The following is a 15727-nucleotide window of genomic DNA, read 5'->3' as shown; positions in this document are numbered from 1 at the left end:
TCATATATTCACATGGGTTCTCATTCATTCATTCACAAGTCACACTTTTATACTTCTATGAATATACAGGATATATACTTACTTGAGGAGTCTCCAAAGTGTCCAAGGGGTTGGAATTGTCCACATCAACGACAAGAGGAACATCACTTCCATCCGGCTCCGAATCTTGGGAATTACCTCCATTCCCTTCCCAGAGGATGATTGAGTTCCAGAATTCTCCATCTCCATGACGACATCCTCCTGTACACGTCCTTTACAATCAATATTTTCATCTATGAAGCACCACATTTGAACATGTGAAGAAATACTTACAGTTTCTTCGTCACTCAAATCAGCGATTGCTTGTTCAGTAGCAGAAAATTGAAGACCTTCAAGACTGATGGAGTAAAATTCTGCAACAAAATTAACAACATTGGCTTCATGATTCTAATGTTAATAGCAATGAAAGTCACGGTGAGAAATATTGGGAACTCACCAAAGCACCAACTGGGGACTTTACGGTATTAGGTAACAGCTTATAACCTTTATGCCTGCCTTCTCCGCCATGAATAACCGCCTCAGTCTCTGAGAAATCTACACCGATTCGAGGTCGTATATTACGACCGTCCTGTGGTGAAATCCAGTAATATAATCAGAATACAGTTCTTATAATTTCGTGAAGATTATATGAAGAAACATACCTGAGAGCATCCTGGAGACGACTTTCGTTTATCACCAGAAAGATACTTCAATCTTGGTCGACTGGAAATCATCTCAGCCGAAGGAAGATCCTTGAATGGAGGTCTGGGAAATCTTACAAAGCCACGCAAACGCCCAAGCTGTCCCAGAATTCTACATAACCTGGGGTTACATAGGCGAATCTATCAGAACCAGGAAACCAGTAGCTACTCCCTTCCACGTGAGTATGATCCAAATGAGTCCTGAGTTGCTCAACTGATGGCTTCCTTCTCCGTATGGTTGGAACACACTGATCCATACCCATTTGTCGAGCTGCTCTATCAATGTTATACTCCTCCACTGAAAGCTCTCCAAACGTGACTGATAGCAAATGACCAGGAGTGCAACTCAACATGAAAGATCTTTCGCCATCACTCAGATGCGCACCACGTCAAACTCGTGCCTTCTCCAGTATTGAAAGTCATCGGCTGAGAAACATAATCAGGGACTGACACCCACGGGCGAAAATTGAACTCAGATTCTTCATCTAACATCATCAAAAACGTATTTTAGAACGAGGCTGCTTGGTGGACCAACGCATGATCCTAGCATTATCTTTCTCAGGGAAAGTATGGCGCGCATCAGTATTCGGTCCTTGCAGAACATTACGTGGAGTAGGTGCATAATTCTTGAAATGCTCCCACATCAAAGCTTGAAGAAACATCGTGTTGGCATAACACTCAATCTTCATAGAGCCGTTCGACACACTGGAGTCTATAATCAAGGAGTCCAGGTTGTAATACAAGGATCCTAAGAATAAACTACCTATCGGAAGTTGCTCACCTTGAGCCATCTTAATAGCAAAGGGAATCACAAAAGGCTTCAACAGGTTTCCACTGTCTTCAAAAACGTCTCTGGACAACCATAAACATAAGAAAGAAGTAATGGGTAACATACAGTCGATGGGTTTATCAGAAACCTCGTCTTTGGGCCACCAGTGTGTCAACCAAGAAGCATAGCATCCTTTACTACCAGCCTTATTCGCTTTATCCATTACATCCATAGATACATGAGAAACGACGGTCTCCTCATCTGAAAGATCCCTAGGAAGATTGCCCGTGATCGGGAGATGCATCAGAGCCGCCACGTCTTCCAAGGTAATGGTAAACTCTCCCCATCTACATATGAAAGTGTGAGTGGGAATGCACCAGCGAGCAAACAAAGCCACAATACCACTTGCGTCATGATAAATGAAAAACTCTCCAGAAGCTTGAATAGCTCTCGTCACCTGCGCCTGGTCGAGCATAGTCCTCACATGAGGAAAACCCAACATATGCCTCGCCCAGCCGGAAAATTTCTCCAAAGGTCGTCGAGAAAGCTTAAACTCTATGATTGATGAGGCGAGGACCCCTCGTTCAAGACAAAATCGGATCACTATCTTAGGAGTCACCAATTTCTTCTGAGTAACAGTTCTGGGATTTATCAAAAGACGATACACTGGGGATTTCAAATGTTTCTCAGCTCCTGGAATATCTTTTTCAAAGAATGCATCATCTATGTTCGGGACATTCTTAATCCCAGGGATTTCGTCTTCGTCTCCCCCAACGGAAGTTTCATCCATGCATGTCTCATCTCTGGAGATACCGTCATCAACGCACATCTCTTCCCTCAAAGCGTTGTCAGCTTGGGAATTGGACATCTTTGCTAAGTAGCTGAAAAAGTTCACACTACATTCTACTTCAGTATGCCGTCCAGATATAAATCAAGGAAATACAAGCAAAAATGGTAACTCTTAACTCTTACCTTTTATACTTCCACTAACAATAGTGATAGTAATGCTAGAGTTAACACCCCCAAATCGTTCGTCTCTTCGAAAACTGCAAAAACAAACGAAACTTTATTTAATTTCCGAAACTGATTTTCTTGAAATCATAGACACAATTTTCATAATGTGAACATTCACACAACTGACCTATGAAGTTTACAATAAGAAAATATTTCATCATAAATATATTGTCTATCTTCGAAGGTTCCTCAAATCCCACGTTTCTGATTTTTCGAAAAAACAGCAATTAATGCAACATTGCTTACATAAATTCTCGAGAATTTTATCTAATGAAAACAAATTCATGCAAATAAAATATACCATCATATTTTACACAATATATGTCACGGCTGCATATATAAATATATAAAGAAAAAACTATTTTCCTTCGTATCGTCATTATTTGTCTTTAAAACGAAGGTTTATTTCAAAAAATATTGTGAAAGCTCACATCTCATACATATGATAAAGTTTTGTATTTACATGAAAGCTCATAAGCAAAATTTTATCATTGGACACAAGTTCATCATACATATTTTCCTTCGTGTCATCGTTATTTGTCTTTAAAACGAAGGATTATTCCGATTTCATGAAAATTCACTTCTTTTATGATAAAACCTTGGTACACATGAAAAATCATAAACTAAGTTTCATCACTGAACCTAGGTTCATATACTAAAAAAAAAATCTCTCCTAAATCAGGGATTATAGTTAGTTTACAAAACTAACGATCGAACGAACATACGTTTACAAAAAACTAGGGTTTTTCATAAAACTCACACTAATATACACACATGTATATAACTTCATCATGATCAAAGCATGAACAACTCATGGGGATCATAAACATCTGCAAACAAACAAAAAAAAATTTTACCTAACGTGTGGCGGCCGGACGACGGTCGGACGTCGTCGGCGATCGGTGGCGGCTGGCGGCTCCGGCGGGAAAACTCTCCTTCCCTGGCATGAAGGTGATGAAGGTTCTGGTCGTGTGTGAGGAAAATGATAATAAAAAAAGTGGATTAATCCCTTTTATATCAATTTTATTTCCAAAACCTAATTTTCTAAGGATTTCCTTATTGGGCCCGACCCACAAATCCTAACCGACCACGGACTCATCGTCCAAACCAGCGGTTCAACACCAATTTATGCTCATCAAAAGACGTTCCAATCATGACATTGAAGCCTTCATAAAGTTTTGGTTTGCTCATGCTCTTTAAATCCGGTAACGTCTCAACTTACGACTAAGTTCAATTACTGGTATTATTATTTATGGCCGGAAAATCACCATTTAATGCTGACTGAGGAACACAACTTTCCTCAGTAAGAAGGGGAATTAATGTAGATGGTGGATTTTCGAGAAAGGCTAAATTCGTAAACTCATAATTATACGAAGCTCTGATTCAGCAATCAGACGTGAGTATCGAGACACGGGTCTCTCATCGAATTCTCAACGGAGAGTACTTTCTCTCAGAGTACATGTAGATATGTAGTCTCACGACTGGACAATGGTATATCTCATGAATACTGAATACTTTCAGTGATTATTTCTATATAGCATCACGAGATGGACGGCTCCTAGACAGCTTGCTCTGCTAGTATAGAACGATAACGTCTTCAGGAACAAACAACAAGTTTACCCTGACTATATAAAGGATATGACTTACCGGCAAGATCGTATCAGGATAATTAATGCTCCTAGACAGCTTGCTCTGCTAGTATAGAGCCACAAAGTTAATTATTCCTAATTACAATCGCTCCTATTCCATGGTCGAATCCACGACTGGTCCTATGGAATGACAATAACAATTGTTCTGATTCTATGATCGAATCCAAAGCTTGATCTCATAGAATAGAAATAACTATATTATCTCATTACTCCGATTTCATGATCGAAACCATAACTGGTCTCATAAATGGTAATAGATAAACCTTAATTACTCTGATTCTATGGTCGAATCTACGATCCCATGGAATGGTAATGCTCACTTCATTATTATGAATTCGTAGTCGAATCCTCAGCTGATCCTATGAATTAATAATAAACATATTATTACTCAGTTTTGTGAATTATTCTCCATTGAATTCCACAATTAGTAATAAATAATCAACGACCGGGCGTCTGAGCTACCTCTAAGTAAGCCCCGATTCAAATGGTGAAGGTGTATCCAACGACGATACACTAACAGTCACCGCACGAACGAGTATTTGAAAAATACAACGAAACGATGAACTTATGCAAAATAAAGAAGAAAATAATAAATAATTAAAATATTGACCAGGGTGCTGGGAGCACGGACACACGACCAACTGACCATGTCGTGGTCAATCCCACACCAGTTTTATATTTTCAATGCATTTTTATTATTTTTCATGATTTGATGAAAATTCTCTCATTTTATCAAATTTCCTTCGTCTCGAGGAAACCCCTCGGTTTCATGGTACTTCCATAAATCCATAAAAAATAATATAAAATTAAGGAAAGGAGTGTGAGGCGTGACCATTGGCCAACCGGCCATGCCTTGGTCCCGACCGGCCCTACACCCCACGGTTCCTTATTATTTATTATTATTATTATTATTATTTCTCCAATTTCATGAAAAAACTCCTTGATTTCATGGTATTTTTGCACAAATCATCAAATAATAATAAAATAAAATAAATTATGAAAAACTTGTGGGACCGGGCCTTGGCCGGCCGGTCATGCCCTAACCGGTCCCACACGACCCTTTGTTTTATTATTTTATTATTATTAGTTTTCCTTGAATTCATCAAATTCCTTGATTTCATGGTATTTCTCTCAAATTAGGAAAAATTCCCTCAAATCATCAAAATGCTTAAAAATATTAAAAAATAGGGAAACTCGTGGGACCGGGCCCTAGCCGGTCGGCCATGCCTTCCATGGTCCCACACACCCTTGTTTTTATTATTTTAATATTTTTTGCTTCCTTGAACTCATGAAAACTCCTTCAATTCATGGAAACTCCCAAAATTCATCAAATTCCTCAAAATTCATGAATTTTTCATAAAATCATCAAAATATTATAAAATTAGGGAAACTCGTGGGACCGGGTCCTAGCCGGCCGGCCATGCCTTTCGCGGTCCCACACGCCCTTGTTTTTATTATTTTAATATTTTTTGCTTCCTTGAACTCATGAAAACTCCTTCAATTCATGGAAACTCCCAAAATTCATCAAATTTCTCAAAATTCATGAATTTTTCATAAAATCATCAAAATATTATAAAATTAAGGAAAATGCACCACGGGACCGTGGTCACGACCGGCCGACCATGCCTTGACTACGGCGGTCCCATGCCTCCTCATTCCTTATTTTATAATTATTTTTCACCATCTCATGGTGTTTTCCTCAGTTTCGTCGAAACCCTAATTTTGGCATATTTTCTCGAATGGATGCTCAATTGCACGCCAGAAAATATCAAAATTCTCAGGACTGAGACGTGGACGCGTTGAGGACACGAGAACGCTATCTTGAACGACCAAGATTGGCTCTTTGGCCCAAGGGAGCCGGTCCCATCAATTTTCAAAGTTTTGACCTAATTTGCACAATTGCTCGTATTAGGTCCAAAACTCTTCCAAACACTTTGGATTTTCATGAAGTGATCGTCAGGCGGTCACGTGACAACCCAGGGCCGGTTTCATGACTCCATGGTCGGTCCCTCGCCTCGTCTTAATTAATTAGGTTTTCTCACCTAAGGCTCAGACGAGCATTTTGAATAAATGATTAAGCCAGCATTTAATCATTCTTACACCAACAAATCGTCAACTCTTCAGGAGTTCTTCGTATTTGCTCACGTGAGCATATGGACACCACCATGGTTGATCCATGGCCCCATGTAGTCGCTCCCTCCTTTGTCCGATGGTTGAAATTCTGATGAACCATGAATTGATCATCAATTGATCAAATTAGGGTTTCTGAATCCAAGGATCATCATTCCAGATTCTAACCTTAATAATTTTACGACGACCTCATGGTCATTAATTTTATTAATTATGCTCGGTTCGACGACCAGTATTCTAATTAATATTTTTGGTACGCTGCCAATAACCATCAGATGAGCAACACATGCTCAGACGATCAAATAATTCAACAATTCATCACATGAGCAGCATTTGCTCAGATGAAGAATATTTGCTCAATATTGGTTCAACAATCAATATCCAACGATCCATCGAATGAGCAATACTTGCTCACTTCATCGTAAGAACTATACCTCTGTCTCATGACATGTTCAATTCATGAGTTTCGGAACATCATGTTCAACTCAACGACTACATGGACTCATCGTCCCATCAAACCACGAGACGTCAATCGTGTCACTTGGGGGCATATCACATAGGGTTTTGGTCTGGCGGTCTACGGCACGTGTGTTCAAACACTCGATGGAATGTGAGCAATTCATGCAATCAGTTGAAGGAATTAACGAGGTAGTAGGTGGAAAATCGACAAAGTCTCCACACGTTGAGCAACTGGTTTCAAACACGATCTCCACTTCCCCACTCCTTGATTCCATCAACTGTCACACTTCATGGAATCATGGTGTCTACAATTCCAGCAATATAAATAAGTCTCTGAATCATGATTGAATCATCAACATCATCAGTATCATCAATCTCACGTCTCATCGAAAACACGAGATCATCAACTCATCAATTGAGCAACTACTCTCAATTGATCAATTTCAATCACTCAGAGCTTATCGTATTCGGAATTCACACACCCACAATCTTTGATTACCATTGATTCCACACATTTCTCAGCTTCCCTCCTACAGATCAACCCATCCTCTCTTGTGACCGAATTTACTCTAGAACGGTCATTTTCTTGATTTAGGCCGGAGTACTACAGATTGATCTCTCGAATCTAAAGCACCCCCTTTGCAGCGGTGCATCTGTGTGAGGTTTAACATTTCGCTCGGTTCGAGGAGTCTCCTTCGTACGGTCGTCTCCTCAATTCCTTAAAAACCAGCAAATCGTTTTTCCCCATCTACATAATGCTAGCTCAGAATAAAAATGATGAACATACCACTACCAAGGAAGCAGTAGTAGAAAATAATAAAGAAGCACAGGATGGCAAAGGTAATAAAAACAAGAAATGTATGAATGATTAAGTTGTTGCGACACTCTCACAATAAGTAAAATTCTCAAAAATACATTTTATTGAATGACAAAATTGAGATTGCGAAATCCAAATACAATATGATGATGTGCGAGACTTTCGCAGAGATAATGAATTTTACAGAAGACAATCAGAGAAAAATGACAAAAGAGAAAGGGGCAAACCTTTATAGCGTACACCCTAGTTCGCGAATGCAATTTCACAAGAGGCAAATGTAAGACCTAAAGTATGTCATATAAGGGGGTACCTGTTGCATGGCTCAGGGAAAGGCTACACCGCCACCGGAACCTGAGTCACGGAGATTTGGGGTTAATAAAGCCCATCCGGGAGAGGCACCTTGGATTCTCAGCTTAAGCATATAACTTAGGTTGGGCGACTAAGGTAATAAGGACTCTCCCAAGGAGTGCAAATCTGATCAAGGCGCCGAGGTACACGGTTGAGTCAAGAGTGCCAGGGACGTTTGAAGCGTACTTTTCCATTCTTGACAAGTCTTGGCTTATACTGAACTCGGCCTGAAGAAAACCCCACTTAGGGTGCAGTCTCGTAACCATAAGCCCTATAGGTAAAAGGGATAAGAGGATGCGAAAACAACTGGTTGTTGTTAAGAATGGATGGGAGTATCTAACCTTGTATCGTAGAAGTACGCCTCCTTGAAGGGGCAACCAGGGGGGAGATAAGGGCGACACCCTCCATTAGGGAGCTCATAAGTGTCTTAAGACGCAAATGTCATGAGGCTTTTTATTCGCAAGGGTATTAAGGCTTGTCATATTTGTGCAACAATCCTGAAGAGGCAATAATACAAAATAAAAAGATAAGACGAGATCAATGGGTTTTCGCATGAAAGTGCGAAGACGTCCTGCGATTTCGTCGCAAGACGACAATGTCATGGGGCTTTATTTTCGCAAGAATATTTAGGCCTGTCATATTGTCGCAACATTCCTGAAGAGGCCACAATACAAAAGAAAAAGTTAAGGCAAGATCAAGGGTTTTTGCATGAAAGTGCAAGGACGTCCTGCGATTTTGTCGCAATGACAAGAGGTGGCATATTATGACCTTTAATTAGGAAGGCAAAATAAGACCACACAGGAATGAGATTTTGAAAAGCATCAAAATTCACTTCGCATAAGATTGAGAAATTATACATTATAAGAAAAATTTATAAAATCTCTCATTTGGATACAAATAACAGAGGCAAGTATGGGAATGAATGAAATTAGAAAATGTTATTTGTCTCCATATGATAGATTTACACATAGATTCAAAAATTAATGATTATATTGATTAACTGTGTTGCAAGGAAGAATTGTTTTAATGAATGCAGGTCAAAATGAAAGAAACACAAATATACAGAAAGAAGGAATAAATGTACAAGTATTACAGAGAATCAAAGAAAGAAACAAAGACTACTTCTTAGTTGATCCTTCATTATCTTCATTAGACTTGTTCCCTTCTTCGTTTGTGTCAGAATCTTCATCACCATCAGAACCTTCATCACCATCAGATTCTTCATCATCAGCTTCGCTATCAGAAATAATTAGACTGGGAGTATTCTATGGGATCTCTTCCAAGAGACAAGGATAATCAGAATGAGGGATATTATGATCGTCACAAACCATTTGGATAGTTTGATTGCGAAAATGCATAACATCATTCTTAAAATTCACAACAGTGATCTTGATTTGATTCTTTAATCTAGAATACTTGTCATTGCGAGAAGAAAGATTCTTTGCGAGTTCCTCCTTTTTAGCTTCGAGTTCCTCAATATTTTCACGATATCTACTTTCAGAATCTGCGAGCAAAAGACAATCAATTATTAACTTGATGAAAATTCATAAGAAGAAAAAGATTAGTAAAGAAGAGCAGTTAGTAACCTTCTTTGTCAGAAATCATATCTCTAATCAAGGCTGTATGCTCAACTTGGAGACTAACATTTACACCTAAATATTTTCTGGCATCATCTAATATTTTCGCAGCCCAAACAAATTCATACTCATTACTTATAAAAAGACGAGAACGAATTTGGTTTTCCCTTTCGCAGAGCTCGGTGTTCTTGCGGCTAGCTTCATCTTGTTCAAGTTGAACTTCAAGAAGAGTCTCTTGGAATTTCGCCAAAGCCTTAGCACCTTGATCATAGATGCGATATTTATCATCTATGAGACCGCTAATTTTGTTTCTTAACTCATTGGTTTTCTCTTTAGAATCGAGAAAGAGACGCTTAAATCGGTTGGCTAAACCTAAACTAGATCTATGGTCAATTTCTAAGAGGAGAAATTTAGATCTAAGCTCATTCAGAGAAAGAGATGAAATTCTATCATTTGAGAAACTATTTAAGGAATTATTAAGACGCTCAAGAAGGGTATCATTATCCAAGGCATTAGGAAATGAACGAAGAAGGGTAGCTTCATCAGAAAGACCATAAATGTCTGCAAAAAGGATCATTTAAATAAGATAAAACAACAGGATGAATGAATGAAGGGAAAAGAGAAAAATAACATACCGTAAAGCTGATTATTAGCTTGCTGAAGACTAGAGATTTTGTTCTTATACGAAGAAGAATCAATTTCTAGTTGTATGTTTTTCTCGCGAAGACATTTGACTTCAGCTTCCAATTCTTCATTCTTCGCGCGAGATTGAAGATTCTTCTTTCTAAGATTTTCACATCTCCTTTCTAGATCTGAAGCAACAGCGAAAGAAGCTTTTCCAGCCTGCGAGAAAATATAAAAAATATTAAAATAGAAAGAGATTTTAAATTACAACAATGAAAAAATAAAAGGATAAAGCATACCAGACTATTGAGAGAATGCAAGAAATCAGGAGTCACTGATCTAGAAACTCCATGAAGAGAACTATCACCATCCAGCAAAGGAACATCACAAATTGTAGCGAGAGATTTACAGGTGTTAGCGAATTGACTATCTCCCATTCCTTGCAAAGAATCAGAAAAAAGTCCAGAGAGCTTAGCCATAGAAGATTCAGATGGAGACTCTTCTATTTCAACAAGGTCGTCATTATTCTCATCATCCTCATCATTCTCGGAGTTTTCATGAGAAGGAATATTTGAAGGAGAGGAAGAACGAACTTTTCTTTTCTTTGAAGGAGGAGCAGTTGATTTTTCTCTGCGAAGAACACCTTTGCCTTTATCACCAATCTTCGCAACATTGGCAGACTGTTCTATTTCAGCAATAATCTTCACACAACAGATAAAAATAAGAAATGGAAGCAACAATACACTGTTTAAAATCATAAGAGAATATTTCTTACCTCATCTGTGTATGAATGAAGAGCTAACAGAGTACTAGCCTTCCCAGTCCTGTTATAGCTATCTTTCAGTTTTTGGATCTGCAGAATGTCGCAAGAGTCAGCGAATAAAAGAATAAAGACAAATGAAGAAATATAAAGTGAACTAAACTGGAAGAAACATACCTCTTTCTCCTTCTCGGGCCAAGAGAAAACCCAAGGTTGATAAGCAGCGAGATTCGCAGGAAGAACATTTGACCCAACAATGTAAGGTCCTTTTAGCATTAAAGTAAAAACACACCATTTATCATCTTTGGATTGGCGAGGAGTTGTGTTCTTACCAGAATGTCAGTCAATATCTTGCATGAGAATTTTAGCTTCATCAATGTTATCTTTCCTTTTCAAGCGAATACCCCAGCGAGTATTCTCTTTCTTCATGGAGATCAGTTCATAGTTCTCAAAGAAACTCGCTACTGTGTATTTCTCAGCAATTATCTCTAGGTCTGAGAATTTAGGATCCCTAAGTTATTTGGAGTACAAGGATCCTCTACCAACACCACGGTTAGCGAACTCTAGCATCAGACGGATGCAGTCCCCACTCGGTTGGAATATAGCTCGCGAAAATCCCGAGTGAGCGAGAATTTCATAGAATAAAGGAATATCTGGATCATAAAGAGGAATGGGGAGACCTGCGAGAATCTAACCTAGCGAAGTTATGATTGATTGATCATCACAATACTGATCAGAGAAAAGTTTGACAGAAAGAATTGACTTGGCACTTTCACCAGGAATGGTAGAAAGTGTGAAACCTTTTTTAGCAAGATCTTTTTGGACATCTTTTAAATTCTTCTCATGTCTATGACCACTTGGAGGCATATTTGAATATAGAATATAGAAATGGATGAAAAGTAAGAAGATTGAAGGGGGAAAAATTACAGTAGCAGAACTTGCAGAAGAAAGAATACGTGTGATAAATGCAGAATATGAAGAGATGAACAGTTGCGGCGTTTCTCACATCATTCTCTACTTTGCAGAGAAGATATGAGAAGAGGCAAGATCTAGGATCAGAATCTCGCAACAATGATGTTTCAGCGAAATTATCAACAACAGAACACCACAACGTCGCAGAACAATTTCAGAAATGATATAGTAAACGACGTCAGCTAGAATTATGAGAAAGATGTGAGAATCCTGCGAAAGTTAGAGAGTTTGCGAGATTAACATTTGTAAGGTTGCGAGAATGTCGCAAAGCATATACGAAAATAAAGGACAGATTAGCTGTCATCCACTATGTACTTCCCTATAAATAGTCGTTCAGTTGTAAAGGAAAAGGGAGATCTTTTTTGAGTAAGAAACAAGTAAATAGGAGAGAGAAAGTCTAGAGCAGAGGTCATTCTTGATTCCTTTATCTTTTCTTGTAATAATATTCAAAGATTGATCAATAAAATTAAGAGTGTAAATCTAAAAATGAGTTGAGTAACAATGAAATTATATGAGGGGTGTAATGTAGGATTTCCTGCAACTACACCCAAAGTAGAGTGATCGCGCGCTCTTTAAACCCTAAATTGAGTCAACGACATTACACAACTTCCGAAAATCGATCACGACCATCTATCTTTTCCAGCCTAGTCGGACGGCCTAGATCTAATTTCAGGAGGCCAACGAGATGCTTGCACACTCAGCAGCAACCCATCTGTGAATATACCTAATCGGTCTGTCCAAATCAGTGGAAAACGTCACAAATCGTTTGGCCCAATGGTAGGGTGGTCGTAAGGCTTCAAACCCTAAAATACAATCAACGGAAACGTACAACTGCCGCAAATCATCTTGTACGACCAACTTTGCTAGCTTGGTCGGACGGTTTAGATCGGATTCTAGATGGCCAACAGGGTGACGCCATGATCACGGCCACCCCTCCTCCACAGGGAGCGATCGACCAAGTGGTAGTTCACCCATAGGGCTCTCAAACAATCACCCAAAGGTGGCCGGTCATGCTACCTTTTTTAGACGCTCAATTTGCGACTAATTTGAACGAGCTTTAAAACAACGATGTTTCCTGCACATCGATTATTTTCAGCTGCTTGTTTAAAAGTGATGCTTCATATACATCAATTCTAAGTGATGCTTAATAAATATAGATTTCACAAATAATTTATTATTTGACCTAAAAGCACTATGTGATGATTCTAGCGACAAGTCTCACGACTTGGCCCATTCACGCGAGACATCAAACATGTCACAAACTGGGGGATGGTCACTGACATATTGGTCTGGAGGTTTACAACATGCGGTGTGAAACGCACCCATTACGAGAAAGTGTCAGGAAAGACGGACGGTTAACAATAATTAGAGTAGTGGGTGAAAGTGTGACTAGTCTTCCCTCATAACGGAAACACGATGTTAGAGCATTGCTCGGTTGAACCCACTATCGTTGGTATGTCAAGTTATTTGTCAATTTTAGTTTCCAAAATGCATTCTTGATTTAGCATACTAAAGATAGTTTAGGACTAGATAGGTCTACGAAGATTGAATCGAAGCTATCCTTAAAGGATGAAGATTGAAGACTACAAGAAATAATCAACAAGTACTTCATCAACAAAGGTATGTGATTGATTTCATTTATATTATTGTTCAATTCTATCTTTCTAATCTATCAAGATAAATGCTCACTCTATGGAACAATTCCTATGACGGTAAATGTACATTTATGTCTATATACTTGAGGTTATTTTATTCATGACCTCGGTGACAATAACCTTTATCCCTGGAAAAGTTCTCATTTTATAGTGAATGAGCTTACGAATTCAACGAGCCAAGAATCACTCAATTCCGAGTTATAACGATGAAGTTATGAGTGATTTATTAAAGTAACAGTTATAGGTGTTGTTGTAACTGTTACAGTTCGTTAATAGGAAACAACCCATGGACTGTTTGTAACGGTTCACGGACTTGGCCCCAATTACGTGACTAGAAGTCTTTTTTAGTCAAATTGGTGATGTTTCCTTATCTAGGCAAGATGACTATTAATCCAAACATATTTGTTTACCATATTAAAGTGTTTGTGATAACTTTTAATTTCTTCCTAAGTTAAAATGTGATTTATTCACATAAATGCAATATTTGCCAATTAATTATTTATTTAATTATTTGTAACTTAGGAAAGACTCCCAAAATTAGGAGAGTCTTGAAAAAGGAAAGTATCTTTGCGCTTCCAAGTTATTGTTCACTATAAATAAAGGGCTCATGAGTGCTACACGTTTTCATCCCCATTGGAAAATTGGTGTAAGCTTTATAAGGTTGTTTTCCATGTCTTCTGTTCTTCGTGAGCAAGAGTGAGATAAAAGTCTTTGTATTGGGGATTCACAAAGCCGAGATGGATTAATCTTCGTGATTGATTATACAACTTGTAATCTAGGTTTTTCACCTCTTGTCTATTCTAAGGTTTTCTCTTGTGATATAAAACCATTCAAGAGTTGTTGATCATAAACTCTAGGTTTGGATATATTTCAGTTTCCGATCGTATATCAACACTTGTTAGTCGAAATCGGAATCTAAAAAGGAAAACTTCGATTAAGGTATCTCGTAAAAAAACTTAAGAAGTTTTAAACAAGATATCTCTAGATTTATTATAGTTGTTCTTGTTGTAGAATCATTAGGTTTCTCTTAATTTATTGAAGAGTACTACTAATCCCTAATCTACAAGTTTGTTTTGATATTACTTTTACCTAGTAATTGTTTTTATCAAAATAAAGACAAGATTTCCTAAACCTTGATTTACATCTAAAGGGAAATCAAATATGTGTTTTGTACAAACAAAAAATTGAATCGTGTTGTTGTATCTTCTAAAGAGAGCCTTGGGTTCTGCTAGAATATTTACGAGAAGAATTCCTAAAGAGAATCGGTGTTCTGCTAGGAGTTTTATAAGTGTTTGAATACAGCTGAAAGAGGTATTACATCTAGTCCTAATAGGTAGTAGGAAATTGGTGTAACATCTTATAATCAATGTGTGTTTATTCTGGACTAGGCCCCGGGGGTTTTCTGCATTTGCGGTTTCCTCGTTAACAAAATTTCTGGTGTCTGTGTTATTTCTTTTCGGCATTATATTTGTTTATATAATTGAAATATACAGGTTGTATGTAAGATCAATCAATTTTGAATCCGACCTTTGGGCTGTTGACTAAATTAATTGACACTTGGATATTGGTTTTTGATACCGTCCAAGTTATTTCTTATATTCAATCGGGCTCACAAATACCTATTTGTTTGATTGCGGATTGAATTGAGAAATTGAGATATAACTCTTTGATATACTTTTCTTAAGATTGAATCTGACTGTCTAGTTGATTCTCTTGAAAGTATATTGGAGTTAGTCCATACAGATTTCCAAACGAATTATTGGGTGTGGTTGTTAGACCCCTAATTTTCAATTGGTATTAGAGCAGGCAAACACGCTAAGACCTCATAAGTATGTGTTTGTAGCAATCTGTTTCTATGGAAAGAAGTGTTATCTCTATACACGTACCGCCAGCCTTCGATGGAATGAACTATTTATGGTGGAAAATTGTTATGCGTACTTTTATTCAAGCGCGAGATTTTCCATCATGGGTTTGTATTGTTAATGGCTATAATCCTCCATTAGTTACAGTAGACGGTGTAACTGTTGCAAAGGATAGTGGTGATTACGATGATCTTGAGATTCTTGCTGCAAGGAAAAACTCTGATGGATTAAATGCTATCAACCATGTCATTACCCCAGATCTTCAGCACCACGTGACTACGTGCAATAAGTCTAAAGATTCTTGGATATCTTAGAAACTGTATTCGAAGGGAATGCCGCAGAGAAAGAAGCAAGGCTTCAAAATCTAGCTTC

The sequence above is a fragment of the Papaver somniferum genome, chromosome 5 (genome assembly GCF_003573695.1).
Source record: "Papaver somniferum cultivar HN1 chromosome 5, ASM357369v1, whole genome shotgun sequence".
Lineage (NCBI taxonomy): Eukaryota > Viridiplantae > Streptophyta > Magnoliopsida > Ranunculales > Papaveraceae > Papaver > Papaver somniferum.
The sequence above is the reverse complement of the archived record's forward strand: the minus strand, read 5'-3'. Positions refer to the sequence as shown.